Source organism: Vidua chalybeata, chromosome 4 (assembly GCF_026979565.1).
Source record: "Vidua chalybeata isolate OUT-0048 chromosome 4, bVidCha1 merged haplotype, whole genome shotgun sequence".
Lineage (NCBI taxonomy): Eukaryota > Metazoa > Chordata > Aves > Passeriformes > Viduidae > Vidua > Vidua chalybeata.
In genome coordinates, this window is record NC_071533.1 from 51,562,439 (window position 1) to 51,590,054 (window position 27,616).

Consider the following 27,616-nt stretch of genomic DNA (forward strand, 5'->3'; position numbering starts at 1 on the left):
TCTGTGAAGAAGTGTGTGTGAGCAATATAAAGAATCCAATCAATAGAAAAGAGAAGAGAAGCAGGAAAAGAAAATTAAAATTAAGGATGGAGAAGCTAGCCTGGGAGCAGGGAACACAGTTAAGGTTGACTTCACTGTGCTTCAGAAGCAGAGAATCAATAAGGCCATTGCTTAAAACTGAAGATGAAATTACTTGTGTAAATGTGCTTTATTATTCTGAATCTCTGTTATGTGGTTTCAAGACTTTACTGCTGTTCACTTCTGCATTGCTTATTTTTTTCTTCTGGGACTCATCAGTCTTCTTTTGTTATCTTTTTTGCTTTTTTTTTTTTTTTTCCTTTCTGGAAAGATGTCTTCTACAGTGTAAATCTACTTGTCTACACATTTATTTATATGATTTTACAGAAATAAAAAATACAATAACAAAGCATGGGGAAAAAAATAATAGTCTGTGTTATAGTTCCATGTATAAGGGATCAAGAAAACAAAGATAACTTTAAGATAGGATACAAGTCAGGTGTTGACATGAGTTAAATTGGAGACATCCATAATTCATGTATTCTCAAGAGTATGATTTGAACTTTCACACTCTGTAAGAGACTTACTGAACTTAGAGGGCAGCAGTATGGACTGATGTTCTCTGTTCTTCGTAATGTTTCATATTAGATGGATTGTGCCTCTTACAGGTGTGTAAACTGACAAAAGTCAGCAACAGGCCACAGTTCAGTCTATCTCACCCAAGAAGCTGTGAGACCTTGAAATGAATGCTAACTCATAGAAAAAGCCATCAAGTGCCAATCATACCATCATTGTGGCCCTGAAGAGAATGAGGGCGCTTCTCTAAGATGTATTTTGACTGAAGAGAATCTACTAAGAGGTCAAAAGAGCTATCTTTGAGGTGATGGGATGGCTGAATTATGTATTGTATTTTATTATTTCTTTTCCTGGACTGAAACAAAACATAAAATTTTGTGTTTGATAATGGCTTGTTCTAAGAGCACAGAAAAGAGAACTGAAGGAATCATAAAAACCCCACATCTTTCTATGGTTCTAAATCTTATCTGTATTTAGAGAAAGGTCTTTGGATTTCCTTATATACTCAAGGATATAGGAAAGGGAGGCAAGGTGGTAATGAAACAAAGCCTACAGATCAAAATGAGAAAAAGTCTACTGAATCAGATCAAAGTCCCACCAGTCTAAAAAATCATAAGGTCAATCTTTGTTTTAAAGGAAATAGAGGTTAATTGAAAGACTGTGTCCCCTTAATAGCAAATCTGCTTAACTGATGTGGTTCTCTGAGAGATAGCAGGAACTTAAAAAGGGGCATCTATACCAGAAGCTCTTTCCAGATTTTCAGGTAAGGGGTTATCTTTAATTTGTTGTTGACTGTGTGATTGTTCCTGTTAATGATGTGTTCAGTGCCATGGTCTGGTTGACAAGGTGGTGTTCAGTCACAGGAACCTCCATTTCAAGTTACTACATCAAGAAATTTGATTTTAATCATGTCTGATAGTAAAATATTACTAGCACAAACTAATACTAGACATTAATATTTTCAAATTATCCTCTAAGGAAATACCTTTTGAAAGATTGGAGACCATGCCCAACTTAGTGAACTCAGTGCTGTAAATATGCTGTTGACATTAGTGAACAAATCTGTAGAAGCACTCGAAAGGAAGGGGGCCTTTTACAGCCATAGAAACATTCAGAATTAATATGATTATTCTGCCTTTTTTGCTTACACATGCATATTACCTTTCCCTAGAGTGAATGAGCCAGATGCACTTGTTTATTATGCTTCCTAAAATGATTGACTTTTCTTTTTGAATTCTGCCTCAGACTGCAAAGAGAGACGTTGTTCAGACTGATGGTAGTGAGAAAGAAGAGAGAGGAATGGTCTCCTTTCTTCTGGATCCATTTTTTAATGTATAAGTCAACCTGCCTTGTCTATCAACAAGTTACATAGTGTAACAGATTTAATCTTTAATAGATAACTAAGAGTTGATAATCTTGGAAGAATATTACTACTTTAAATTTAGGAATGACAGATCTTTGAGGATTACATTCAAAAAACTATATACGCTTTTCCAACTCTAGTTTTATTTTTCCTTCAAATAATATTTTTTTTTCCTTAAAACCATATAGTTGCTTTAACTTAAATACATGAGGAAATAAGAGAATAAGGAAAACATGAGGGAGTTAAATTCAGTTCATTGCAGTAGAATGAACTTTCTTAGATTTTATGGTTCAAATTTGAATGTTATTTTGTGGTTATTATGTTTCTATTATACAAAAGCTGATTTTCAAAATGGGATTTTTGTGTATTAAATGAGTGTTTGAATTAAAAGATTGCTAAAAAGTCTTGTACATTAGATTTAGTGACTCAATTGTGGAAGCAGAATATGTGAGGTACTAAAGCTCAAGAGCAAATGTAAATAAGAGGACCCTTAACCTAACTAGTCAACTTGTCAGAAAAGTGGCTGCAGTGCAGAATCTTTTAACGGTGGATTGTTGTCCTTGAAAATGTTTCTGAAATATTAAAGCATGTATATGAGCAACCATGGGAATTACTGAAGCAGAGGATGAAAAGCAGTAAACAATGGAAGGTTTTGGGTTTTTTTTAAGTTTTATTCTTTTCCCTGTAAGTCCATGGGGTAAATTTGAAGTTCTTTCTCAACAGGAAGAATTCCCTGCAAAAATAGAGAGAAGAGTATTTTCTCTGCTTCAAAAGGTTTTGTAATGTTTTCCCAAGTTAACACTTAAAAGTTCTTCTTCTGAGGCTTGAGTGAAATTTTAAAACTGGAAAGCCTGAACATTTGCCCCTTGTTCTAGAATTTGGAATTTAACCCCATTGACTAAAGGCACTGTAACTCACTTCTTTGGTATAAAGATAACCCAACAGAGTTGGGTTGACTTATCAACTTATTGATTAGTCTAGTTACTCCAGAAATTCTGCTGGCTTTTAATCAAAGGTGAGATGATAAACTGTGTTTAAAGCCCTGCATTTCCATATTAAAATTAATAAATTAGTTTTAAATACATAGTTCATACATATAAAACAGCAGAAAGCAAATAGAAATTAAACTGTTAGGGTAAAGCAAATTTGCCAAGCGTCAGCTGTCATAAAATTTGTGAAACACACATCACAGGATATATTATATTTTATGCATCAGGAATATAAAACAGAGCATGAGTACATTGTTTTACATCGTTAAAGAACAGTTTTACTAGGCAGTGATTAATATGTTCATTTGTCTGGAAATGTTTATTAACTGAACCTAAAAATTACAGATATATTTTCCCAGTGGTAAAATTATGATTCTGCTCTCATTCGTTCCATCTTAAAAGCAGTACTGGTAGGAAATCAGGTCTCAGAGGAGTTTTGTTCTCTTTTTTGATCTTTGTTCTAACAAGGAAAAGGTTTACAACACTTCCCAGTCTGCAGGAAATTACTTTATGTGCCAATTAGACTTTTGTAAAAGACATTGTCATGCATAAGGAAACTCTCACCTGAAACAGGTAGACATCTCCAATGATCAACCAAGATAAAATTTTAAAAAGCTGAAAAATATCCTGGACAAGGGAGGTGTATTAGGATAACAACGACAGAATTGAAGCCAAAATGAAAGAGATCTATGGAATCAATACAATTAATTTCAGAAATATTTTAAATGTGTTAAATGTAATAAGTGTGGAAGCATACAAATCAGAAAAAGACTTCTTGCATTTCCATATATTTTGAGGCAGATACAAGCTAAATCATCATAACTGAAATTTAGAAAAATTTGAATCTCACATCAGCAGTGAATTTCTTTGATGAATGTGTTTCATCAAACTTGGGGAAGGTTTCAGCAGTTCTGTATGGTTTTCTTACATAAAATGACACTATTGGGATAAAAAAATAATATCTATTGTCTTGCAGGGCACTAATACTGCAGGAATAGGAAAATATAATATCAAACATATTGACTCTGATTACTAAAGCCAACAATAAAATAGAGCTAAACATGGACAACCTAAAATTGGGAATTGCCACATGAGGAAAAGAGAATTGTCAAGAAAAGCTTAAATGTAAAACCTGGAAAATACAAAGAACTGAAAAAATACGGCTTATTTTCAGTATAAAAAAAAGAAAAAGAAAAACAATGCTGATTTAAGAAACATAATCCCATTCAACATAGGTGTCAGGAACACTTTTTTTTCATGCAGAGAATGATAAATGTGTGAAACAGTCTGTCAGACATAGCTGCTCAGGCAAAAACCACAGGGGTCACATGAGAAAAATGAGATGCTTTGCACAGGGGATGGAAGGACTAAGAAAGGATGAAGTTAACCAGGCGGAATAACCTCTTTCATTCTCTGATGAGATGTTATGTTATCCTCAGTTGTTTCTTCTGAAATTATTTAATTGAAAAAGTTGTTCTGGTTGTAGTTTGGTAATATTGCCAGAGGACTTCTTAATTCTGGTTCCAAATTTGCATTCTGACAATATATTTTGAAGATTGAATCTCAGGGTAGTCTTAAGCAATGCTGATCCTTTTAGCTTTATTCCTTGAAGTATTCAGGTGAATTAGTGCAATGTGTGAGGATGTCAGGACAATCTATATAATGGTTTAGTGCCATTTAAATGGTACAGGTTGTGATCTGTTCTGTCTTTTTTGGTGCAGAATAGTGAGGGTTTTAGCTGAACTTTTGGAGAAAATATTGAAGAAAATATTAAAGAAAATGCTGATGTTAAGCTCTGGTGATATTTTACAAAATGTTATCCTTTAGACAGTGGATTTTTTTAACTGCAAGGACTTCATGACTTTGCAATCACTACTAATTCCAGGGTGGTTTTAAAAATTTACAGGGGAAAAAATCTAGATTATAATCATCTTCATATGATTTAATAGCATTTAATATTTTTCATGTGACACCAAAGTAGGGCAGAGTTGTACCAGTGTATACTCTTCAGGACAGGGCTGTCACTTAGTGACCTAGATGGTGTTTAGGAGTGGATCACCATCAACCTTCTGAAATACAACTGAAACACATGCAAAGTTTTTCTTATGTTCCCCTGCGACAACATAAGTCTGATTGGCAGTGACTGGCAGGGAAGAGTAGCTCTGCTGGATACCTGGGGAGTGCAGCAGCTGGGAAGCCAAACAGGAGGCAGCTGTGTGTCCTGGCAACAGGGCAGGCTGAGAACAACCAGGTGTGTACTAACCTATACACTTACTGTCAGCTCTGAGAGATCACATTTAGTATCCTGCATCCACTTGGTTTAATATCCTGATCCAGTTTGGGGCTCTCCAATAAAGGAAAGACACATATTATCTAGAATAAATCTAACATAACCCCAAAGCTGATCAGGGACAAGATGCTGTGAGAGGGGCTGAGGGGACTGGGCTTGTTAGGCTTGAAGGAGAGAAGGATTTTAGGAGATATAAGAAGCTGCTGTACCTACCAGCAGGTCACCAAGAAGGCACAGTCATGCCTCTCATGGAGGTCCATGGAGGGAGGGTAAGAGTCAACAGCCACAAATAGACACAAGAGGGTCAACCCCATGGACTCCATCTCAGGATATTGTTAGTACCTCTGCTTTAGAACATCTGTCAATGATGCTCTGCCTTCAGAAACCTTTTGTCTTTGACTGTAAATTACCTCTCAGACTTGTATCTAGGAATAATATTAATGGCAGTTTTACCCAAGTCACTTCCACAAGAAGGCCCTTTGTAATATTTTAGTAGCTGAAATTCTTTGTATGTTGGTTTCTCCTTATTTTCTTGCTTCTTCAGGTCTTTGGTCTTATTCTAGCATCTCTGGAATGGGACCTCCTACAGGGAATATTTTGATTTAATTCATAATTGCACTAGCAATATTTAAGTAAAGATCTATTTCTTTAAGCATTAAAAAAGTGTCACATAACAGTAAATAAAAAAAAGGGATTTAATGCCAATTAAGAAATATTTTTGTAGTGCTGTGTTGCAACTCCAGCTACTTACAGAGGGTATGCAGTCCCCTTCATACAGCTGTGATAAGCTGTTGAACTTTTGTATATTTTTCTATACTTATTTCAATCCAGTGTCTTTTGCTACAGCCCTGATACAGATTTTTTTTGAGAAAAAACATTTTATTTTCTTCTCTCTTTTTTCATAAATACCATGCAGTTTCTCAGCTGAGCAGTTAAAGGTCACATTTTCACCTTCTGTAATAAAAACATAAGAAAAAAAAACCCCAAGAAATCCCTGAATAAAACCTTCCGTTCATTTGAAGTATTTAGAAGGATGTTCCTTCAAATCTGGTAGTTAAATCTACAGTTTGTAATCCTAGAATTTAAATAACACTATTTAAAATCCTAAACAATTTCTATGTAAGATAGATCTTACTGAAGTGAGTACTTACTGAAGCAACTGAAGTGGGAACTGAGTATATTGCAAAAAAATTTAAACTGCCTCTTTATGAGCTAGGACTAACACTAGGAAAGAGATTGCTGCATCATGACTTGCAGCTTATAAGTTTGAAAAAATATTTCTGCATGTGTGCAGAAATAATAGTTTAAAGATCATTGCTCCATAGTCCATATCCTAATTCAGATATGTTCACTGTAACTGAAATTCCTTACAAGTAAAAATTGTGTTTAACCTCACTGTGCCAGAGAAACACAGTTACTTTGATGTATTAAATGGTCAGACAGTTATAAAATGGAAGTACTGATAGAATTCTGGCTATATATATACACACTATTATATGAAAGACAGGAGAGAAATGGAAGTTTTACTAAAAGTTCAATAACAAATTAATTTTAATCTGTACTAAGCCTAGAATTATTCATTTAGTGGATGTACTGATATTTTCACAGGGTCTTCAAAATAAAGGCAGTCCTTTGAAGTTGCATAATGCAAATTAAATACGAACACAAAATGATACAGGATTATCTACAAAATTTCTTTGCACTGTTGTCATATATCACTAATGCTATCAACTGCAGTGCTGGGGCACTAAGCCAAGCTGCAGGTGATCTGAGGCAGTTTTATAAATTTTCATTCCTAAAAAAGCTATAATTTCAATCTAAGCATACCAGTAATAGTAGTGTAAAACCACAAAGAAACAAAATACATTGAGGAGAAAAAACCACAAACCATCTGAAACATGCCCACACTGAAGAAAATGTGTGTAGCTCTTAAGGTGAACTTTTTGAGCTGAACTCCAGGTGGTAGCACAGAATTGACCTTAGTGATCTTGCCTCCCAGTAAACTGAAATATTTCTTGATTAAATTACAGTTCATGATAGCTGGTAGTAGTTATCCTGAGGTAAGAAGAAGAGCTTTCTTAACAGAAGGAAAGAGAAGGGTGAAAGTGTAGGAAACATTGCTATGCCTGAAAAAATGGATATTATTAAGGAAAGGCTTAAGAGCAGAGTGTACAACAGTCAGACACTGAAAATAACTGTAATTTGCATTGATCTATTCATAGAATCATGGAATGATTTGGATGGGAAGGGACCTTAAATATCACCTAGTTCCAACCCTTCCACCATGTCAATGACACTTTTCACTAGATCAGGTTGCTCAGGGCCCAGTCCAATCTGTCCTTGAACACTCCCAGGGGTGTGGCATCCATAACTTCTCTGGGCACTATTATAGAGTCCTGACACAAAAAGACAGTGTATAGTAGTATTTCTGAGTTTTAGCACAAGGGGTGAAGTAGAGGCAGTGATCAAGAGAAAAAGAAAATGCATAGTACAATATGTTACATAAGCCTTAGGCCTTGATGTGGCTTATTAACGGAGAATTTGATCCTATTTCATCAGTCACATTATTATAAACTTCAAAATGAATTAGCAAAAAAAGGGTCACTATTTAAGGTGAAGTGCATTAACTTGACCTTTTTCCTCTCTCAGCTTTAAAAACTTAATTTTAAACAAAGCATTCATAATTTCACTTCACTCATATCTTAGAGGTTAATTAAATAGTTTGAAATTCAGTATATTGTTGTGCTTTTCTTTAAGTATGTCTGAATGTCACCATTAACATATGTATGGTTGTGAGCATCTGAATTTGAGCAGTGAATCCTACTCCATCAGGCAAAACCATGTAAATATTTTGGTACTGATGAGCAAATTAATTATCTCCAAAGATGCAAAGGGTAGACAATGAGGCAGTTTTTTCTTGACTCTGCAGACACAGACTAAATGGCATCAAATCAGCAGTGGCAGTTACTATTAGCCTGCAGCTATAGCAACACCTTTTCCCCCAGCAGGAACAGTTGTAGAGCAAGGAGTCTTAGCAGTAGCCACAGGGGTATACCTGGAGAGAATATTAAAAATGTCTGTATGCAGCACTGTCATATCAGGGAGAGTGCTGAAATGTAGAATGATTTCTCCAGCACAAAAAAAAAAAAAAAAAAAAAAAAAAAAAAAAAAAAAAAAATCTATTAAAATTAATTCCAAAATACCTCTAGGGTAAATTCAGTGTTGAAGAATTCTGCAAGACATGCAAATACTTTCAGCTTTGATAAGGGACTTCATTAAAAGACAGGAAAAGTGGGTAACTAGAAAATTGAAACTGCCACAAATTTCTACAATAGTTCAGGACACTGTGAAAAGATATTTACATTATCCTTTTTGCAAACATGCTCTAATTTTAATTAGGAAATCTCATAGCAGTTACCAGATTTCAGGTACAGTTTTATGGACATCTAACTGCTTAACAGCTAATTGACTGCCCAGTGCAATCTTCTAGCAATCTAAATTTAGGGTTGTGTACATTCTCAGTCTTCTTAAATCCACCTCAAGCCTTCTCTGTGCATTCAAGATAAATCTTAATTAAAAAAAAAAACCCAAATATTTTCACTGACATGTACATCAGAGAAAAGACTATACATGGAAGTGTTACTTCCAGAACCAGCAAGGTCCATGCAACTATTTAGGTTTGCAGGTCATTTGGAGAGAAGAATGCAAAGTAGGAAGTACATTATATTTGTCATGGTCTGTGCAATGCTTAGTCTCAGAAGTTTAATGTGCAACTGAAAAAGATTAAATTTAGATAATTATGTTCAGTTTCTTTATTAACCACTCATGCTACGCAAATTCAGATATCTCCACATACTGAACACACCAACCATTTTGGGTTTAGAATAATCTCTTTCTCACAGCTCAGTTATAAAAATACCTGCAGCATTTTGTTATCCTCATGTGTCCCTTTTTAAGAACTTACTGTAACATTTATTTTCAAAGTATCTTCATGTTAAAACTTTGCTTCTGATAGTTGGGTGCTACAATAAAAATACTGTTACATTTGAAAACAAGAGCTATCATAGAAACATTCAGGTTGAAAAAGATCTTTTAGATAATCGAGTCCAACACAACCTTATTTAGCCCACCACTAAACAATGTCTCTAAGCACCATGTCTACATATCTTTAAATATCTCCAGAATGGTGACTCATCCCCTTCTCCAAGGCAACCTGTTCTAATGCCTAAGAACCCTTGTGTTGAAGAAATTTTTCCTAATGTCCAATTTAAACTTCCCCTGGTGCAACTTGAAGCCATTTCCTCTTGTTCTCTTGCTTATTGCTTGGGAGAAGAGGCTGAGCCCCACCTCACTACCAGCTCCTTTCAGGTAGTTGTAGGCAGCAAACATCCTCATGCTTTCATTACTTACCAGTAACAGTAAAGTGTTCACAGAGTGATGAGGTCCCCCCTTGAGCCTCCTTTCCTTGAGGATAACCAGATCCTCAAGACACTCAGACAGTGCCCATGAGACTGCAAATATACAGATATACAGCAAATCATTGTTTTTCATTGACCTAAATAATAAAAACTTCAGTATGGACTAACAAAACCTCAAATATTTAAATTGTAAATACAAGTAGAAGTGTTATTCATTTATGCAAACATAAACTTATATGTAGTTTTTATAGATTTTTAAGTTTTTACAGATATAAAAAGTTTCCATGTTTTTACATGAAGAATTAAAATACACCTCTTTCAAATTACTGTAAGTGAAGGTTGGATCACGTCCTTTCATTAATGAAACACAGCTAAAAGTGACATGGGAGAAGCTCAGGTAACTGATTATTTTTTAAAATGTGACTAAGTATTTAAGTTTAGGTGTCAGAAAAAGAGATGTTTTTCCAAGACACGGGTTGTACTTGCTCTAAAAACAGATTCAATAACATGTTTAATGTTAGCCATACAGAATAGAGATATCCAAATTCATTAGTCATATTTGCAATCCATGGCTGTTATTCATAGATTTGTTAAGCCACAAACAACAATTTCACTTTAATTATTCTTTTTATCTAATCCATTACATTCTCAAGTCCTCAATATCTTCTTATTTTGCAGTGTTTATGAAGTGCTTTGAAGTAATTTAAAGTTATTCCTTTGGATGAAAGCGACTGCGTTATTAAAATCTCTCTAAAGTTACTGAGACATCAAACATCCCATTTCAGTTATCGTCATCTCCTTGTCTGGCTATGCATACAGAGAAGAAATAGAATTTGCTACATGTAGTTATCTCAGCCTTTTCTAAATCATTGCAAAATCTGAGATTTCAGGCCACTATTTAGAACTGTGGGCTCTATGAACTGTTCTGATTTGAAATCAACCCTGTATCCTCTTATAGTAGATAGAGTTATTGTAATTTTAGGAAAACTGATTAAAGGTGTCTCACCAAAACCTCTGTTGTTCTATAATCCATATTGAAATTCACTGAACTTCATTAGAGCACTGTGGAAGGAGAGCTTAATGACATGTGAACACCTTTAAAAAGGATTAATTTTTTTTTTTCTATCACCAGATAGGTGATAAATCTTTATTTATTTCAGTTCTCAGCTCCACAAATAAACTCTCCTGAATGAAGCTGTGATTATGAGAACTCTTCACTGAGGACATATTTTATATACTGCTTTCCCTTTCCAATGAGGATCATACTACCTTGTTACTTAACATAAAAGCTGTTTGTAAACCTTGCCTGAAATAAACTAAGAAGGTATTTGATACAGGGAAAAGACAATTGCCAAGAAGGTGAAATTAAAGTCTTGGTCAGTTCATCATTTCCTGCATATAAGCATGGTAAGTAGAAGTAGGGAACTACAGCCTTAAAGCTTGACCTCTTCAGGTTCACATGCACATTGTAAAGGAGAGAGATATGAAAATCTATTTCTGCTTCTCAGAAAAATGTAACTGCTATAGTACCCAGAATATTACTGTTGACAAAGATCATTATTTAGATGAAGTCACTAAAGCCCTGCTTAACTGTTAAACAAGTAAGGATTAAGGATTAAAAGTTGATCAGAGTTTCAAATATTTAAATTTCCTCTAATGGAACAAATTGTTTTCAGTTATAACTACATAAAAAAGAGCACCAGAGGTTTGTGGATGTGCAGTCAACAGCAACAAGGCTATTTGATTGTAATTCTGAGAACAAATTATACTGACATAATAATTTTGATTCAAATCAGACCACGCCTTTTACTGGTCCCCTAGAAGTCCTTGGGAGCAAAAAAACTATGTATTTCACATATTAGGAAATTATGGCCCTTCTCATCCATTATGAACCAATGAGAACTGTACTCCACTATCTCCTTTTGTACACATCACCTATTAACACAGTTTGACAGACTATCATAGTTATTGACTTCATTTATGGATTGCAATAAAAAGAGATAAACAGGTGTGCAACATATTCCCCATTTAAATACATTTCTGATTCAGCATATGAAATCTGATAAAATATAACAGATAAGTATTTTGGTGTGTCTGTGTGATGTACAATAAACAATAAAGACTAATATGCAGAATGATGTTTTCAGTGCATTAATTTTTCTAGTTTGTGTCGGGCTTACTGCTATCCTATCCTGGCACATTCCAATATTGCAGCTTTTCTTTTAATGCATCACTTACCTCATGCAAGTTCCAGACTGGCTACAAGTTACCTTACAAATTTCAGATATGAGAATTAAGAAGAAATCAGAACAACTTACAAAAGAATTAATAAAAATTAGTAGTCAGTGCAATTTGAAACACATGATAAATCAAATCTGCCTTTCAGAGCAGTGATCATAAATACATTCTATGTTAATAGAAATTTGGCTACAAAATTGAGACTAACTGCATTTTTAATCTCAAGCAATACTGCAGGAACAAAACAGTGGTTATAAAGTTGCTACACAAAGCTTGCTTTTCAAAATCCTTGGCAAGAACTAGGGAAAACCTTTGCACTCTAAAATATACAGTGTCCACTCTAAACAGATTCTGATTTGAAGCAATTTATGTTATAAATGTCAAAATCATAATTAGCCTACACAAATGCTATTAAGGTACCATTTCAAACATCTTTGTTGTTTAAAACTTCCCTCTCTTTTTCCCTCCTTAAGCCCTTTCTCTGTTCCTGACTCATCCATTAAAAACAGAGCAGTTTGCACTTTACATATTGTGCCTGTTGCTGTGTAGACTGATAAACTAGTATCTTGCTACTAAAAAACCCAAAGTGATTCAAAGAAACACAAACACACATCAACTATTAGTTTCTTAATATCAGGGTGTTTGAATGCTTAAAAAAAAAAAAAAATAAAGCTGGCTTTTCCTGAAGGTTCCTTTGTGTTGATTTTATTGAGTAGAAAATAGAAAAATACATTGGAAATTTTCTTGAAATAAATTACAGTTAAAGTTCCTCAAAAACAGAAACGACTGCGATAATCACAGATAAAACTTATAAACCTGAACTGTCAACTCATTATCCTTCTGTTCCAAAGGAATCACAGAGGAGACTGGTTGTCACTGTATGCATGTCGTGCCAATGATTTAGTGACTGCAATAATTTAGGAATGAGAACACAGAAGTCTTTCATAATAAGCTAAACAATTTGTTTCAATCTTGAAGTACTGGCAGGAAATAATATTAAACTAACACAAATGAACTTGCAAAAATCTTACTGGATAGATTATTCCAACCTTGTCTTCCCTTCTTAGGATCTTCATAGTAGAAGCATGAAAATATAGGGAACAAGAAAACACTAATGAGTTGAGGGGCCAGCTGGGAATATAATTGGGATAATAGAAGATTGCATATTTTAGTTAAGATTTTAAAATTAGAAGCTAAGCTAAGTTAGTAATATAGGTACCAAGAATCACATACCTTAGTTAAAGAGTAACAAAGATATTAAGAAAAGTAAAGCTAGGAGTGACAGGGATAGATGTAGCAAATGTGAAGGAGCAGAGACCATAGAAATACCTTGCCTTAAGAATAACTGAACTCCTAACTGAATAACAGTTAGGAGAAGCTTGGACCATGACCAGCAGATCAAAAAGTCCTTCCAACTGGTGATGGGTGAAGAGTTCACCATGAGGAAGATGGCTTTCTTCCTCCCATACGCCCACTCCCTTATTTCAAAATTCCACTAACTCAATGAAGGGAGTACAATTGCGCAGCCGTAATGGATATTCAGCTGATTATAATACGAAGCAGGCAGGTAATGATTATGTATTATGTGTCCTCAGAAACTGCTTGGATATGTAAAATCTTTTCTGTATAAATAGAAAGCAGGAGTCTGCAACTCCTTGCACATGTATTTGGAAATGATTCTACATGTGTCCAGCGCTGCAATAAATACCTTTTCTACTATAATTAGTTGAAGAATCGTCTGTCCATGCTTCACTAGAAGTTGGTATAGTTTCTCTAGACAAGTTTTCAAACATTACAGTGCATGACTGATTGTACAATACTGCTGTGATACTCGATTTTGGAGGCTAAAACCTCACTTGAATTTCTGATTTCAAGTAATGTAAATGTCAAACATATACACTTATAATTATGCATAAGGTTTTTAATGTGTTTGTAAAATTCAGGCAGGGGTGCTTGAGACTGCTAATGAGGAATGGTGAAGATACTTCTTTTCTGGTGTACATACTTCTTTACATAAAGGGTGGCAGAGCACTGGAACAGGCTACTCAGGGAGGTCATGTAGTTTCTCTCTCTGGAGACACTCAAAACCCACCTGGATGCATTCCTCCATAACTGGCTCTGGGTGACCCTGCCGTGGCACGGAGTTGAACTGGATGATCTCCAGAGGTCCATCCCAACCCTAAGGATGCTGTTATTCTGCAATATGAGAGGAAGACAACAGCTGGCTTTCCATATGAAAATTTTTAGTAGAGTGAAGCAGAAGTTTTCACTATGGTTCACATGTGTAAGAACCCTGAGCAGATCCCTTACGAGGTTTGGCCAGTAGGGCTAGGGACCAGTGTGGCCTTAAGCAGTCCCATAGAACTGGTGGCTGTGGGGAGAGGTTCCTGGGAGTGTTGTGGGGAGGCATGGCCAGGATTGACCCCTGCCCATGGGGGCTGTTTTCAGCCACGGCACAGGCACCCAGTCCTTGGTGAAGCCACGGTCCCTCTGCACAACCATTGCTCCTGGTCTAAGCCCAGACCTGCAGGGGCTGATGTCCTGGCCTGGCCTCAGTTTGGCTCCATGCATGGCAGCTTTGCCCAACTGTCCCCAAGGCTGTGTTGAGCCTGATTCCTGTCAGCTTTCCCCACCTGCAGGCAGGTGTTCTGGCACAGCTTTGGCCCACCCCCAGGGAAGTGTCATATGCTCGGGACTGGCACTACCTCCAGTTGCACCCTGGTAATGTATATATCTGTCAAATTTATGAAGTGATAATTATATGATATTTATGACAACTGTACACTTTCAACAAGTGATTACAGACAGACAGTAATGAATTTTAAGAAACGCCATACATCTTAAAGAGCTACCTATGCCATTGCCCTCAATAAAACTTGAAATGCACTACTCTCCTTCTGATGTCTATACATTCTCATCAGTGTTCCTGCTCCTTTGCCAATCACTGAAATTGCTTACAAATAGTAGCTCTTTGTTATTAAAGATAATTTTATTATCACTTAGATGCATGCTTATCCACACTCCTGTTTTGATTAATAAGACAGATGCTGTTGTCTGAAGGTGAATATTTGGCTTGTATGACCTGTACTATGAGTTTAATTTGAAAGTGGAATTAGGTTGAAATGACCAGATGTCCTGGTTTAGCTGACACAGCTGGGAAAATCAGGGAGTGAGTCCTCCTGGAACACTTTTTTGGGCACATGAAGGAGAAGAAAATAATTTAGAACAGTCAGCATGGACTTACCAAGGGCAAATCATGCCTGACCAGCATGATTGCTTTCTGTAATTAAATGATGGATTTGTGGATAATAGGAGAGCAGTGGATATCATTTGTGTCAACTCTAACAAGGCTTTCAACAGCATGTCCCACAGTATATTTTCATAAAAGCCACAACATTATGTTGTGAGTGGGTATGCAACATTAAAAATTTGGCTGGATGGTCATCCTCGGAGGGCAGTGGCTAGTAGGTCATAATCAACCTGGAGGCATGTAAAAAGATGAGTACTGCAGGGACTATCCTGGGAGTTGTCCTGGTTACCATCTTCACAAGTAACACCTGGAGGAGGTGAATGGTGTGTGCTATGCTCAAGATTGCAGATTACATCAAAGTGTGTGTGTAGCTGGGGGCGGAGGGACATGAGCTGGTTGAGCTGTTGACATGCTTGAGAGCAAAACTGTCATTCAGAGGGACCTAGACATTGGATACAGTCTGTATCCTGGGAGGTTTTAAAGACTGGACTCTAACAAGCCATGAGAAATCTGGTCTGATTTCATATTCCTGCTTTGAGCAGGAGGCTTGTCTTTAAACATCCTGAGGTCCCTTCCATCTCGATTATTTTGTGATGCTTTGATCCAGTGTAAGCATCATTCCCTATATTCTGGTAAAAATCTTGTGGTCACTCATCCCTTGTTTTTACTTAGGACTGAAGTATTTTCCCTCATACATACAAAAAACAGGCTCGTTGGGAGTTAGCCATTCATGGCATAGTGCAGAGAAACTCAGCTTCTGAACTCTGTAGTGACCTCTTTTTCATGCTACACAATTTTGGGAAATTGCCTTTAGCATTGATAACTGCATTGGATCAAGTAATCTAAAGCAGTGGGAATGTCTTTCTTAATGTCACCTACCACAAAAGCAGGCTCCCAGAGTCACCATAAACTAAGGCTGCTTTTGAAAGTGAATTCAGTATTGGAAGGAAACACAAAAACTATGTATGAAACATGGAAATGGCAAAATATACAGATATAGAGAGAAAGGTGTTTAACAGTAGTGAGAGATGAGAAGCTGTTGTTTGCAAGAATATAAAACAGTATAAAATAGCCTACTAGGTCAGACCAGTCATCCATGTAGCTTGTTATTCTGACTCAAAGACTTCCTAAAAGACATACTGTTTTGGATGAGCATGAGAGCCTAAATAATTTCTGTGGCCTACTTGCATATTCATGGATTGTCCTTTTAGTATACATTTATGGATTTTTGTGCAGAAATTTCCTTCCATCTGAACTTGCTGATATTCTCTGTCTCCATAATCTCCTGTAGCAGAACTGTCCAGAACTTTGCTGTTGATGGTTGTGTGTGGAAAATCCTGTTATTTTTTAAGAGCTCTTCCTGTAACCTTGAATGCATCAGGCTATTGTAATGAGGGATTTGGAAAAGAGCAACTCAGAATTCAGGTTATCAGTTGTAATATATGCATGTTGTAATATTAGTGTCTTTAAAATACTTGAGTTAATGATAATTTTTAACAGTAAGACAGGAATATTTTCAGGTGTGGAAAGCTGAATGAGGATACTTTGGTAAAGAGAAACACTGAAGAAAGAAAAGTCTGCATCCTCTGAATACTAAAAGATTCTTAAATTCTTATCTTAATACTTCTCCTCTATCACCCACAAGCTTATATATTAAAACACAAGAGGGAAAAATTAGAAAAGATATTATTGTCATAGCAGAAGAGTGCATGAGTGGCAATTTTCTAGTAACTTCAGATGGACCTTCTGTTTCAGCTTTGTAGCACACTTTTTTCTCCTATGTTTTTCTCTTCTGTTGACATTTTTCTAACAAGCTAATGAACTCTACAATAAGGCTGCAGCAGTGTGTGTCAGAAGTATGGAAAAATACATATGTTTATGTAACTCTTATTCTGTGCTTAACTGCTGTCCCAGCTGTCCCACAGGGAAAGTACAAAAAGGATTTTGGGGGTAAAAAAAGAAATTAGAATTCTAATTTGCCACCAAGTCCATGGGACATTATAAAGAATAATACTCTCAAAGCATTATAATGGATCCATTGTCTTCCTAGAACTTTCCTGAATCTCAACACATTCTCTAACAGCTTGTGCATGAGAGACAAATGCTTTTGGAGATCTAGAATGCAACTATGGGTAGAATCGGAAAGACACGCTTCAGGGTGCTGCCACTCTGGGCTTGAAATGGGGAATTACGTAAACATAACCTTCCCTGGAAGTTAACTTAACTTAAAATTAACTTAAACTATGACTTTCAAAATGAAAAGAAAATCTCTTTCAGGAGAATTAGATGACATGCAGTTCTTCAGGAAAACAATGAGCTCAAGAAACTCTCTGTTGTGTAACACATCCTTATTCAAAGGATGACACCCTATGTTGCACTTAAAATTTCAGAATAAGAAGGTAACAATTTGTATTTTCTACTTGTCTCCTGAATAATCCTGATTATACCTTAAGGACATATGACATATGACATTATGTCAGCAAATACACTATGTCAATGGACCCTTCTGAAAGTTGTGACAAAATCTTTCACTTGACTAAAAATAGTCTTCAAAAGTCTAAAGAACTGTCACTGTCCCTGGGGTTCTTGTATTGCCTTCTCTTCTGTAAACTTAGTGGATGTCCTAAGTACAGTGGTGCTGTACAGTATGTGATTGATGCTAGATAATTAAAACCTTATCTGTCTGGAAGCCAAGTGTGGTAAACTGTAGTATTTATTGATACTGATTCAGGGACCTACCAGTGTATGTGTCTGAATCTGTCTGTAGCAACAGTAGTGCAAGAGTTATTGATAGAATGGTTTTATTCATCTTACAGCTATTCTGGGCCTGGGAGTCATATATTGACATAATTTCTCCTGGTAATACAATGTCAGATTAAAAGAGAAAAGAAGCATTCATATTATTACATGTTTATATAAGAATATCTTATATATTCTTTTTAATGGTGAGTAAAACTTACTGCCTCTGCTGCCTCTGACAACGTAAGTCCAATGGTACCTGTTACAAAGGAATTGAACACCTTATACAAAGGTGCTTGTCATTTAGAGACTTGATTGTATTGGAATTCTTAAGCTTCCAAAAGCAGCAAGAAGGAAAATCAGTAGTTGCTTTGTAGAGGAGCATAAAACACTGTGAATTTTGTTTGAAACTGAGAAATGTCCTATCGATTGATACAGGGCAGAAATGTTTGTTAACTTGTTACAATGGTAGATGAAAAAGCTCTAGAAATGTCATGAGGCAGACAGGCAATATATATATTCATGCATATACAGTCATACACCCAAACAGATAAAAGAAGTAATGGGAATAACATTCCCCATTCATGTTGCCAGTTATTCTCCCAACACTATATTCTTTTAAATAATTCCTCCTCTTCCTTCTGTTTTTCTAGACATACTTTCATTTTCTGATCTTCTGAGTTAGATGTAAGATTATATGGATTACAAACTAACATTTTTTGGGCAAAATCTTAAAAAATAAAAGAACAACCTAATTTTTATCTCAGAATAACTGCTTGCCAGTTAACAGTTTGGCAAATCTATCTATTTTTTAAGATGAAAAATATATATATGTGTGTAAAAGTTTGGAGTTAGCACATTGCTGAAATGAATTTAGGCTTCACAGGGTATCTCTGTCTTTTTTCTCATTTTTATTGGTCACATTTTTAAGATTTCATTCATAGCTATTATTATTACAGACTTTAACAAGGAATTGTATATATTTCTGGTCTTTATTAGAGGTACATTTTTGTGTTTGCATACTTTTTTTTCATTCCAAGTCCCTGCTTACTTTTAAATTGCATATATTTGGTCCAGTCCATAGTAGTGAAAGTTAGATGCATTTCACTAACTTTTATACCTGCTGCAACTTAACCTTCATATTAGAACATGATCCTTGTAACTAAATGTATCATAAAGCTTTAAGCATGTGATCATGTTTCAGCATTTGTCTTTGAAGACAGTAATAGGGTTATTGAGCAACAAAATGATAATCAGGAGTTTTAGAGGTTGCTCATTATAGTCCATATAAATATTTCATAAATTCCCCACTGTTTACAGATAGCAAGAGTTTAAAAATAAATTGCAAATGCTCAGTATATAATGCAGCTGCTCTAGTTGTTAATGCTTGTTGGTTTTTGGGGTTTTTTTTAAAGCTATCTATATGTTTATGTAAATTTTAACCTTTACATGATATAGCTTCATAGACTGGTCCAGCAGAATATGTCATGATAAAATTTCCAAGGATCGTCGTGTGCAAGTTCATCTACACTGTCAAAATGAGTTATTTTTAAAATAAGTTAAAACATGCCACATGCTAAATATCCTTTAATCAGTAAGAAAATCTTGCATTACTTTTTCTGGGTTTTAGGTATGCATGTTTAGATATATAATGGATGTAGAGTTATATAATTTTAAAAAATAATGCCTGTTTTGGAATTTAGCAGTTTCAATATTGGCATGAGGCCTGAATGTTTGGTACAGTGACTGGATATATACTGAATAGCCCATACATTTTCTGGGACCTTTTGCAATCTGATATCCAGATGTTAGCCTTGTTCCAACTGCATATAAGAGTAGAACATGGATGTCTACAATTCTTCCCCTTCATTTAAAGATACCTTTTGTTGTATAAATAGAAAAGGAGTTGTGTTGTTTTATAATCAAGCTGTACTAAAACACCAGAGACTACAGCTGCTGAGCACAAATTTAACTTGCACCACCTCAGATTCAAAGCTGTAGTGCAATGGGATAAATCAACACAAAGAAAGCCTTCCTAAATTAGATGGTCACTCTGTTAATGAGGGGGTCTGTAGGGTCTTTATTGCCTGCTTTGAAGACATGTAGAAAAGTAAGAACTAAATCCCTATTTTGCTAGTTCCTTGAACTTGCTATCCAGATTTGCACTGTAGAGAGATTGAAAGCCAATTGTTTCAGTACAGCAAAAGCTGAAGTCTGAAAAAAAGGCAAAAAACCGTAACAACAACTAAAATCCAAACCATACTACCTACATTTTCATTTCAATGATATTGTGGGGCACACTGGGACCTGACTGCTAGATGTTCTTCCTACTTTCTGAATAATATAAAACTTACTCTTCTGAGAAGCAAGAAACATTAATTAATTAATTATTTTATATTGGAAAGAAATTCTGTACTATGAAAGTGGTAAGGCACTGGATCAGATTGCCCAGAGAAGCTATAGATGGCCCATCCCTAGAAGTGTTCAAGGCCAGGTTGGACAGGGCTTTGAGCAATCTATTCTAGGGAAGAAGTCCCTGCCCACGATAGGGTATTAGAACTAGATAAGGTTTAAGGTCACTTCCAACTCAAACATCTATTATTCTGTGATAATGTTGTCCAAGTAATTCTAATTTTAACGTTTTTTCTAAGCAACTGCTGTTTTTCTATGATAAATATGTTCTTCAGCTCCTAATGAAAATTACTTACATAGCTATGTGTGGCAGAAGAAATACTAGTCAGTCCAGTGCCCGTGTCATGTGCTCAGAGAAGTTATTTTATTAAGACATATGCTAGTATTAAATATTGTCATAGAAATAACTATTGTCTCATCAATAGATAACAGTTTTTATGTTCTTAATTTTTTCTTTATCCCAAGCCCTTGAAAAACATTGTAGCTTCTAGTCCTGAAATGAAAACTGAACATTTCCAATCTGTAGAATTGCAATGCACAGTTAGATTTCATTACATGAGTAACAGTGAATTATTACATTCACTGATATGTCTTAAGGAGCAAAAATATTCCTAGTTATATATAGAGATTGCAATGACAAGTTATTATTTCATTCTGTATATATCACTAGATATTTAAGAAAATTAACAGTAAAGGTCAACAAAGACTAGAGATGCATTCTAGAGTTTTTATTTATTTGCCTAAGTCTGTTCAGCTGCACATTGTTCAGTAACTGGCCATTTTGAGTCAAATTACCTACCTAAATGAGCTGAGCAAATGCTGCCTCAATTTAGTTACATACTATGAAATTTGTACTTTGAGTTATTCATTTTAGTGAATAGTTTGCTGAAGACTAAGATTCAAATAGCATTTACCATTATCTTGTTAATAGGCCTTACTGCTCTAAATCTACTAAGAATGCAAATAAATGATAATTCTGCACTCATTAAGGAAATCTCCTGTGACTTACTTTGGTTAAATGCTCCAACAGGCATGTTTAGCACTTCTTTGGAGTTGGTAAAGTTCCAAAAATCTGTAAATTAAAGTTCTGTGGAGTGCTATAAAATATGCATAATGAAACCCTAGATGTAAATTAAGAAGATTTATACTTCGGCATTCTGCTTATGTTATTCAGTCTGAATGCTTCACAGGTTTTTATGAAGCAAATAAACTGTTCTTTGTCTTGAAATTCATTTTGAATGGTCACCACGGATTCATTGTTACAATACTTAAATCACACATTAAAGACTGAATTGCTCTTTTTAATCTATATATCATACTGAAGTGTTATTGCACAATACCTTTGAAGTCTAGGTGCTCCATCTATGGTGGCAGTACATTGAATTTTCCTGTAGATGTAAGCAGCTAAAATAGAGCTGGAAACAATGTTTATGTATGTTCTTGTACTTTAAACTTATATGCTCATTTGAGTCACAGTTATGAATTCCATTATTCATAGTCAACATAGTCAATGAACATTAACTGAAAAAAAAGTTTATTTCCAAACATCTTTAAATATTATTTATGGAAAATAAGTACAAATTGTAGTATAAACTAAAATGCCATGTGGGTTTTCTGTGTGGTTTTCAGCAGGAATGAAGCTAAAGTGTGGAAGTTTTGTGCAACTGCCACCCAGAGCTGTACATCTGTCAAAGAAATCACATCAAGGCTTTGAGTAATCTTTAGCCTGAAAAAAGAGAAAAAGCATGAAGAAAAAGACCCTGAGGTGCAGCTGTTTTCTAGACAGCTTGCTGCTGTGGAATTGTTTTGTTCCAGAAAAAAAACTGTCTTCTAATGTGGAGGATCATATTTTGTATTTTAACAAATTGCTTCATTGATGGTTCAGTCCTAGATGAGTTAAACTAAGTGGTGGTGAGGGTATTTCAGATTTGCTCTGAAACAGAATCGTTTCGATACAACAAAATAAACCACAGAATTTTACTTTTAGGCTCTGTTGCATCCCGGGTTGAGTTCAGATTAGGGGTTCTGATATGTGTTAGTTAGCTGGTTCTGTGTACCCCCTTGTACCCCGCTGTTCCCCCTGCGATGGTTCACTCCAGGCTGCCTGCCATTGGAGCTTCTCCACGTCACTCCTGAAACACCCTGTCCCTTCCTGAAACTTCCCTGTCAGATACCCCATCCCCGCATCCCCATTCACCCCAGAGCTCTGTGTCCGCCCCTGTCGCGTCTGCGTTGGTCGCCGTGGTCCACGTCACTGCCACAGCGCCTGTCCCCATTGGGCAGGAGGGCTTCTGCCCTCCTTGTCCCGTCCCTATAAAATCCCACGCTTCCCGATCCCAGCACCATTTTGTCCACACCGAGCTGGGAGTGAGTCGCGCTTCTCCATCACAGCTCTACGTGACAATAAAAGCTCTCCAGCCGACCATGCGGACCGAGTGGACAAGTCCTTTGCCTCTTTGTCTCGCCCTTCGCGCGCGGCAGCAGAAGTGGCCAGCCCCACCCCGGTGCGTGGAAAGCAGAAGTGCTCGGGAATCGCGGCAGCCCCGGTCCCACCAAGAAGCAGCACCTTAACCGGGTTCTCCAGAGCTGCCCGGGACTGGGGAAAAATAAGCAACGCCGCAAGGCTCTACATGCATATCTGTGTAAACCTGCAACATTTTTAGAATAAAGACCTACTATAAAACTGACTGTCTTTGGCTTCTAACTCTTCTAATTAGTGGTTCTGTTTCTTTTGGGCTACAGAAACTCATTCTGTAGAATTCTGGAAACAGTGGTATGGAATAATTCAATCAAGTTAAACTAAAAAAAAAAAAAAATAATAGCCACAGAATTATATGTAAATAAATAGCAAGAATGTTATTAAACCAAATATTGTAAATACAATAAAACATTTGAATAATTGATTTTTTAAGTTTGTATTTCTCAAATATAATTTAAAAAATATTTTTAGAATTTGTTTTGGTATCACCAAGGAATTTCCAGAAATTCACAGCTCTGCTATAATATCTTACAGCATTATATCAGTCTGGTTTATTACACTGTATTAAATATATTCCAGTGTATGTTCAACATACCCATTTTTGCAAATCTTTCTTATTTCAAAATATTTTATACATTTTATATTAAAAAACTAATATACATGTGCTATGTTACTAAAATACTGTGATATTACACATAATTATGTTTGAACACCAGGGATTATAAAATGCCTTTGGAAATTATCAGCTCAAACTGTTAGACTGTGTCTTGTAATGGAGAATAGAGAAGCAGATTAGTATTTGAGCTTTTGGATCACATTACTCTATGATGATAGAGTACATCTGAAAACAATTAAGACAGTGATGAATATGAGAACACAGAGCTTAATTGGGGGTACTTTTATAAGAAACAGTGTATATAGAGCACTTCAGATTCAGAGTAGAAGTCCAAACAATTACAGATAAATGATAAAGATAAAACTATTTAAGATGGAACAGCTACACATACATTTGCATGAACATCCACATACTCATCCAGAGAGAAGTAACACATTCTTTTCAAGGAATTAACAGGGAGCAGAGTCAAAATTGAAATTTGCTGCTAAGAAATGCAGAGTCCAATGAGATTTAATCTGGCATTCCATCATAAAGAACAATTTGACTTTTAAAAGTGGCACTCAATGAATGGCTCCTAGCATATTTCTTAAACTGTTTGAAACTAGGTTTTATGGAAGTGGATGGAAGGCAACATCCCTGGCAATATGTAGGGATCCTACAGTAGAACAGAGGGCTTTTGAAATATTGAGTATCAAGAATTGAGATTTGACAACTGTGCAACCTGTTCCACTGTTTCACTCACTGTGAAAACTTTTTTTATTCTCCAGAGCAGAAAAAAAAGGAAAAAATCACTCTGTAGTGTTTTAACCTCAGCTTGGTATCAGGCACCCACTAAGCTGCTTTACGACTTCCCTCTCAGAGAGACAGGGGAGACTGTAAGATGAAAAAATAACTAGTAGGTTGAGATAAGGCAATTTGCTAAACCAAAAAGAAAAAAAAAAAAAAAAAAAAAAAAAAAAAAAAAAAAGTCAAGAAAAAGTTTATATGCACATAAGCAAAGGGAAAAGTTACTCTCTACTTTCCATTGTAGAGCAACATTCAGAGGGATGCAGGGCCTCAGCACACACAGTGGTTGCTCCAGAAGCCAAACATTGTAGAATAACAAATGCGCCCCAGTTCATCCTGTCTCCCTTAGTTTTTATATCTGAGCTTACATCATATGGTATGGAATAATCCTTTGGTTAATTTGGGTCAGCTAGCCTGGTTGTGTCCCCTCCAGGATCCTGCCCAATCCAATCCCCTTGATGAGGGAAGGGGGAAAGCATGTTAGAGAGACAGCGCTGCTCACCATTAACCAAAACACTTGCGTGTTACTGAGAGGGACCAATCTGATTTTTCTTTATGCCTCAGCATATGCAACACATGAGGTGAAAAATGACTGCGGGGCTGTGCCCGTGCCGGGAGCCCTGTCCCCGGGGAGGCTTCGCCCGGCAGCCGAGCGGGCACAGAAAGCTGCCGCGGACGGGCTACCAGGGGCAGATCCCTGTGCCCGGGGGAAAATGCCCAGGAAATCGGGCTATGGGAGGAGCTTTAGCGCATGAAACCAGTGAATGCAGCGCCACAAGCCGGGGTCATTTTGTTTGGGTTTCCTGGAGAGAGCGGGGGCTCAGCTCGGTCCCCTCCTTCTCCTTCGGCTTTTTCTCCCTGCGGTCCTGCTTCTTCCCTGGCTGCCGGCCCTGTCCGGCCCTGTCTGCCCCGTTCGGCGCTTCCCCGCGGCAGCTCGGCCCCACGGCCCCGCAGCGCTCCGCTGTTTCCCCGCGGAGCCGCCGCCCCGGCCCTGAGAGCCGCAGCTGCTCCAGGAGCGCGCCCGTGGCACGGCAGCCTGTTCTGGGCCGGCAGAAGGGACACGCAGCCGGCTGCTGCTCGGAAATCGCGCCCGTGGCACGGCAGCCTGTTCTGGGCCGGCAGAAGGGACACGCAGCCGGCCGCTGCTCGGAAATCGCGCCCGGCCCGCCCCGGCAGCCGCGCAGACTCCGCGCAGTTCGCGGCACACACGCTCCGCCTGCCGAGCTGCCGCCGCCAGCGCGCCCGCGGTACAGCGGGGTCCTGACGTTCTGTTTGCCTCTCTTTTCTCCTCTTTGTTCCCTTTTCTATCCCCGTCTCGGTAGGAGCACTTATTTATCTTCCTTTATCAATAAAGAGTTCTCAGACAAAGTATTGCCGCGTTTGTGCTTTATTCTTGTCCGAGATATCTATCGAAAACAATCCTCCCCGACTCCCCTTTTCCAAGAGGACGGGATAGTCATCACCCTTACAGCTACTGGTGCAAAGCACAGCACCACTAAGGAAAAATGAACTCTCTCTCAGACAGATCCAATACACGGCCGAAACAGAGTTTATACTTACATGTGCATACATACATGCTTTTGTGCATGTTATTATGGTTGGATTACAGTATCACATTTAAATGCAATCAGAGTGAAGCTTTTTTACTGTGCAGCCCTAGAAATTGTGCCAAAATTAGACTATAACATTGGCCAGTTCCTCAGTGCTACGAGGGCTTAGAGGGGTCTTCTCAGTAAATATGCAATTATTTTAAGTTCAAGCATGTGGATAGAGTGTTATCATCATTAATGTATATTAGCCAGTTGTATATCCACTATATGTCTCAGAAATGGTTTTACTCTGACGTTTAGCACATTTGAAAGTCACACATTAATTTTTATTACTACTCATATTATTTAGGTTAGATTGCACATCTATTTGAGAAAACATATGTATTAAATTACGTGTATCTATAACCCTGCATGATAAGGCAGGCAAGATATCTTATGATAATATAACTAAATGTTTAGATTGACATCTTATTCCTGATGAAAATTACTATTGTATTAGAATGCTAAATATATTGCTTAGCTAAAAATATTTCCCCATTGTTCTTTTAAATTCTTAAACAGAGCTCAATGCTGGCATTTTACTGAAACCAAAAAATTGTAATAGTATTTATGATTCATAACTGGAGCATCATCTATCCCCTCAAAAAGACTGCCTCATTCTCTCATAGGCATTCTAGACATAAGGTGGAGTTTTCTTTCATCATCCATTTATTTTAATTTCTGGTTATGTTTCGTGTTTTTGACCACCACTGGTATGAATCTGCCAACCAATGGAATCCTACAAACTCCCCTTCCTCTGGGTACTTGCCTGCTGCTAGCTAATATTTTGGATATTTTCTAGTCAGCACTAGCTAATTCCCCTGGACAGTTCTTTGGTTCATCATTTGGCAAGCAAACAACATTTACATCACCTGTGTTGTTTCGTTTCATGTTTTCTATCTTTACTGTCTTTCTTTTTTGGTGACCTCACTGCTTGAGAGCCCTGATGCAGCTTCTTGAATCAAGAGAGACACATACAACAAAACAGAAGATATTTAGCAATTAATTGATTATGAAGGGGTCTTAAATTACCTGGTTGCCTAAGGGAATACTGTATTCCCCCAAAACAGTCACAAGCTGCTGTGCTTTGAAGATTTGCAGGAAGAGAATGATATGGGAGATTTTGATTAAGGGACCAAGGGTAGATATTGCTTGAGTAATGGGATTTGTGCCACTCTATTATGTTCAAAATTCAAAACTCAAGATTACATATGACTTTTGTCATTATCCTTTTAATGAAAACTACAGTATGTGGCTGTGAACACAAATCCTGCTAAGTAAACTCAGGAGAATTAGTTGACTCTACGCTGGGATTCCAATTACTGTGGAAAAAATCTGAACAAGAAGGAATCAAGACACCAAAGCACTACAAAATTTTACTGTAAGGACATAATCAGGTACTTTTTTATTTCATTGGTGGATTCCTTCATTCTTCTGTCTACATTATGTGAGAATAAGAATGAGCAATACAAATTTCTGTAGCAACACTGCCTTTCACCCAAGTATCTCAATGGATTTTGAAAATAGTGATAAGTCTCACGATTACTAAGGTACTAGAAAAAAGCACAGGTGCCCTGGCTGCCTTAGAAATTAAATTACAGCCAATACAAAAATTAAGAATAGTGATAAGAAACAAGGCCTGGTTTCAAGAATATACGTTTCGTAGGGAGGTAGCTATTAATTGTACTTTAAATTTGACTACTATTCTGTCGTGGGGACAGGACATTTTCATGCTCATTGTCCCAATCGTGGTTTTTGTTCCCTGTCCTCAGTTTGTTTTGTCTTCCTTCCCCCCCCCCCCCCGGCTGGCTGCTGGCTTGCCACTTAGCTTGCTTGCGGCTTTTGCTTGCTGC